Source organism: Mandrillus leucophaeus, unplaced genomic scaffold, assembly GCF_000951045.1.
Source record: "Mandrillus leucophaeus isolate KB7577 unplaced genomic scaffold, Mleu.le_1.0 Scaffold1225, whole genome shotgun sequence".
Lineage (NCBI taxonomy): Eukaryota > Metazoa > Chordata > Mammalia > Primates > Cercopithecidae > Mandrillus > Mandrillus leucophaeus.
Window position 1 is genome coordinate 66,234 of NW_012100599.1, and position 5,660 is coordinate 71,893.

The window sequence follows — 5,660 nt, forward strand, 5'->3', positions numbered from 1 at the left end:
GTATTTCTCCTAATGCTACCCCTCCCCTGACCCCCCACCGCCCCAACAGGCCCCAGTGGGTGATGTTCCCCTCCCTGTGTCCATGTGTTCTCATTGATCAACTCTTACTTATGAGTGAAAACATGTGGTGGTTGGTTTTCTGTTCCTGTGTTCGTTTCCTGAGAATGATGGTTTCCAGCTTCATCCATGTCCCTGCAAAGACATTAACTCATCCTTTTTTAAGGCTGCATAGTATTCCGTGGTGTATATGTGCCACATTTTCTTGATCCAGTCTGTCATTGATGGGCATTGGGTTGGTTCCAAGTCTTTGCTATTGTGAATAGTGCTGCAGTAAACATATGTGTGCATGTGTCTTTATAGTAGCATGATTTATAATCCTTTGAATATATACCCAGTAATGGGATTGCTGGGTCAAATGGTATTTCTGGTTCTAGATCCTTGAGGAATCGCCACACTCTTCCACTGAACTAATTTACACTCCCACCAACAGTGTAAAAGTGTTCCTATTTCTCGACATCCTCTCCAGCGTCTGTTGTTTCCTAACTTTTTAATGATAGCCATTCTAACTGGTGCGAGATGGTATCTCATTGTGATTTTGATTTGCATTTCTCTAATGACTAGTGATGAGCTTTTTTTCACGTTTATTGGCCGCATAAATGTCTGTTTTTGAGAGGCGTCAGTTTATATCCTTTGCCCACTTTTTGATGGAGTTGTTTTCTTCTTGTAAATTTGTTTAGGTTCCTTGTAGATTCTGGATATTAGCCCCTTGTCAGATAGATAGATTGCAGAAATTTTCTCTCATTCTGTAGGTTGCCTGTTCACTCTGATGATCATTTCTTTTGCTGTGCAGAAGCTCTTTAGTTTAATTAGATCCCATTTGTCAATTTTGGCTTTTGCCACAGCTTTTGGTATTTTAGTCATGAAGTCTTTGCCCATGCCTATGTCCTGAAAGGTATTGCCTAGGTTTTCTTCTAGGGTTTTTATGGTTTTAGGTTTCAGTCTTTAATCCACATTGAGTTAATTTTTGTATAAAGTGTAAGGAAGGGGTCCAGTTTCAGTTTTCTGCATATGGCTAGCCAGTTTCCCCAACACCATTTATTAAATAGGGAATGCTTTCCCCATTGCTTGTTTTTCTCAGGTTTGTCAAAGATCAGATGGTTGTAGATGTGTGGTGTTATTTCTGAGGCCTCTGTTCTGTTCTATTGGTTTATATATCTGTTTTGGTACCAGTACCATGCTATTTTGGTTACTGTAGCCTTGTAGTATAGTTTGAAGTCAGGTAACATGATGCCTCCAGCTTTGTTCTTTTTGCTTAGGATTGTCTTGGCTATATGGGCTCTTTTTAGTTCCATATGAAATTTAAAGTAGTTTTTTCTAATTCTGTGAAGAAAGTCAATGGTAGATTGATGGGGATAGCATAGAATCTATAAATTACTTTAGGCAGTATGGCCATTTTTATGATACTGATTCTTCCTATCCATGAGCATGGAATATTTTTCCATTTGTTTATGTCCTGTTTTATTTCCTTGAGCAACACCCCTTCATGCTAAAAACTATCAACAAACTAGATATTGATGGAACCTATCTCAAAATAATAAGAGCTATTTATGACAAACCCACAGCCAATGTCATACTGAATGAGCAAAACCTGGAAGCATTCCCTTTGAAAACCAGCACAAGACGAAGATGCCCTCTCTCACCACTCCTGTTCAACATAGTATTGGAAGTTCTGGCGAGGGCAATCAGGCAAGAAAAAGAAATAAAGAGTATTCAAATAGGAAAAGAGGAAGTCAAATTGTCTCTGTTTGCAGATGACATGATTGTATATTTAGAAAACCCCATCGTCTCAGCCCAAAATCTCCTTAAGCTGATAAACAACTTCAGCCAAGTCTCAGGATACAAAATCAATGTGCAAAAATCACAAGCATTCTTATACACCAATAACAGACAGAGAGCCAAATCATGAGTGAACTCCCATTCACAATCGCTACAAAGAGAATAAAATACCTAGGAATCCAACTTACAAGGGATGTGAAGGACCCCTTCAAGGAGAACAACAGAGCTCTTTTTTTAAGTCATTAATATCATCAAGGCTGACTATGAACAATTGTATTGGATCAAATAATGTAGCTGATCTTGTGCAGAACTAACCAACTTCAATATTAGACTACAAGTCTCAAAGAATTGTATTTTTTTAGAGGGAGGACAGTGGAGAGAACAATTAAGATAGAATGTGGATATTCTATCACAGAAATTTGTTAAGCTGGGTTTTAATCCCTGCTCTGCCATTTAATTGGCTGGTGATTTTCTCGTCTTCCTATCTCTGAGCTTGTATCATGCAATGAATGAATGGAATTGGATAACCTCAAACATCTGTGCCAGATCCAATGCTATAGGAATCTAATCTCCTCACCCCCTACCTCCCTAGGTGGCTATCTTGCTTTCAGAAAAATCTGCTTTTGTCAGTATCCATGGACTTAACAGCACCATTCAAAAGCATCAGTAACAAATCAGACCCTACGCACCCTCCTACTACTCCTTTTCCTCTTCCTGTTGTCCAAAGGGGAAACTGCTGATTTCAAACATAACGGCTTTGTTGCTGTTAGTTACTGAGTGCATTATATCCAATTGTGGTTGAAATTTTAGCATAGGGAAGACAAACACTAAGCCACATATTTCTCTAGAAGTAATTTTAGGCTTGAAGTTTATGTCATATCAAAATTAAAGTGTCCTGTGTGTACTTAAAGATATTGTGTTTTTCACTGGATGCGGTGGCTCACACCTGTAATCCCAGCACTTTGGGAGGCCGAGGCAGGTGGATCATGAGGTCAGGAGATCAAGACCATCCTGGCTAACACAGTGAAGCCCCGTCTCTACTAAATGTACAAAAAACTAGCCAGACGTGGTGGCGGGCACCTGTAGTCCCAGCTACTTGGGAGACTGAGGCAGGAGAACGGTGTGAACCCAGGAAGGGGAGCTTGCAGTAAGCCGAGATCACACCACTGCACTCCAGTGCTCCAGCCTGGATGACAGAGCGAGACTCCATCTCAAAAAAAAAATAATAATAATAATAATAATAATAATGTTTTTCTCATGAAATCTCCCTTACAGTATTATTGCATATTTGAACAAAATCCTTGTTACGCTAGCTGACTCGGTAACATTGCAGAACAAGATGATAACATATTTCTGAACACTGATTCTCCCTCAGTGAACACCTGTTATCCTCAGGAGAGCCTAGGATTCTGCAGTTACTTTTCAGTGCTAAAACAAGAGCTCGACTACAGTCACAAAAGGAAAATTATTTCACCTTCAGTATACAAATTTGATTTGGTGAACAGCATATTCGAAAGCAATGACATTTTCCTTTTACCAATGTTGAACATGTTCAACAATTATTGTTTAGAAGAACACAGACATCTATGTTAGTTATCTGCTGAGTAAAAACTATTACAAATTTAAAACAATAGCACATTATTACGTGAGTCTGGAATCTAGCACAAGGCTGAAATCAAAGTGGTGCCAGGGCTAATTCTCATCCCGTGGGCCAAGTAGAGAAGGATCCGCGTCCAAGCTCCTCAGGTTGTGACAGAATTCTTTCTCTGTGGCTGTAGAATTCGTAACAATTTGAGGCCAGCAATGGAGAGTTTTCACTGCTTGGAGTCTCTTACTTCAGGGAAGATCTTGGCTCTTGGAAAAGGTTCGCCTGATTAGTTCAGGCCCACGCAATGGGAGCACAGTCTTTGATTAGTTCAGTCAACTTATTAGCGACTTCAATTATATCTGGAAAAGGCTCGTCTGATTAGATCAGGCTCACGAAACACAGTCTTTGATTAGTTCAGTCAATTTATTAGGGACTTCGGTTATCTCTGCAAAATCTCTTCACTTTTACCGTATTTTATTGGTTAGAAGCAGGTCACTGGCCTTCCCCACACTCAAGGGGAGGGAATTACACCAAGGGCATAGACACTAAGAGACAGGAATCATAAGGCCACCCAAAGGTGTGTCTGCCACAACAGCTACCTGATTGGATTAACCATCCCACCACCACACACTCCAGTCTTCTCCTATCTCAGGACCTGCCTCAATAGATTAACTCATACGTTTATAAAGAAACAATTTAAGGTCCTCTTTAAATTGTTATTTTGTAAATCATAAATGCCACAGTTCTGCATACTGGGCAGGAGGTCAGGTCAAGACCAGAGATAAGACTGGCCTCAGTAACACCAAAGGCTTTGCAGAAACTGGAATGGATAAGATCTGCTAGAAAAGAACAGACTGGGGAAAAGGAAGTGTGACCAGCAGAACCTCAGTATCTATGTGGCCAGGGTTGAGGTGGGAGCAGAGGAAGAGACTAAGTAGCAACGGGGAGGAGGATCTGGTCATCCAGGGCATTCTAATTTCCTTTAGAAGAGCCACACCAAGGTGGAGGACAAGTGGTGGAGGTCAGTGGTTGCTAAGGAAATAGAAGTGATGAGAGTTTAGCAGTGACAAAGTAAAAAGTAAAGTATCGAGGACAGATACTCAGGTTTGAAAGCCTGAGTACAAGTCCTATCTGGTGCTTCTGGCTGTCAGAACCACCTGGGTGAGCTTTTATTTTTTTATTTGATTTGTTCTTTATTGACAACTTCTGAAAGAAATAGGCAAACTTTGAAAAATACCAATATGTGGATCTCACTCGTCCCAGGCTGAATGAATCAGGATCTTCAAAAGTGAGTCGGGATGCTGCTTTTTTGTGTTTGTTTTAGTTTGTTTGTTTGTGTGGTTGGTTGTTGAGTTTTGGTTCATAAACTTACCAGATGATTGCAGCTGAGGTTGGGAATGACAAGTTGTGACTAGACAAGTGACTACACTGTAAACCTCAGAATTTATTTCCTCAACTGTCAAATAAGGGTGATTAAGTTATTTCCCAGTTTCGTTCACTCCAAAAAAAAAAAAAAAAACAAAGAATGCCTCTCACTGAGCAAGCTCCATGGCCACTAGAAATTGTGCTATGAACAATTCCTGTAACAAATGCTTTCCTTTCCTGCCCGTTTAAGATTTTGAGATCATGTGCTTTAAACAAGTCATTCCAGCTTGGGCAACATGGTGTGACCTCGTCTCTACAAAAAAATTTAAAAATTAGACCGGTATGGTGGAGCACACATCAGTTGCCCCAGCTACTTGGGAGGCTGAGGTGGGAGAATTGCCTGAACCTGGAAAGTCAAGGCTGCAGTGAGCTATGATCACGTCACTGTACTCCAGCCTGCATGATGGAGCAAGATCCTGTCTCAAAAATAATCATTCTTTCTTGGCAGTTCATTACAGATTAAAGGTGGAGTTACTTAAATTTTCTATAGCAATTCTTACATATCTCCCATACTTTCCCATCTCAAGCTATCTAAGTTCCCAAATCACCTCCAGAACATCATGCTCAGAGAATTGTTCCTCTGTGGTGGTCTAATCACTTTTCAAGTGCTCATTCATTCCCAGTGCTAGAGGTTTCCAGGCTCTCCAGACCATGGTTGTTAGTTACCTTTTCCAATCATATGACTGTAGTATTTGACTGCAGGGGCAAAGTAGCCGTCCTAAAGCTATGTTTGAAGAATTTTGCTTGCCTAACATTTACATGGCATGTTGGAGCTTCTCAGGGGTTTTTCCTAGGACTTCTGTGCCTCTCT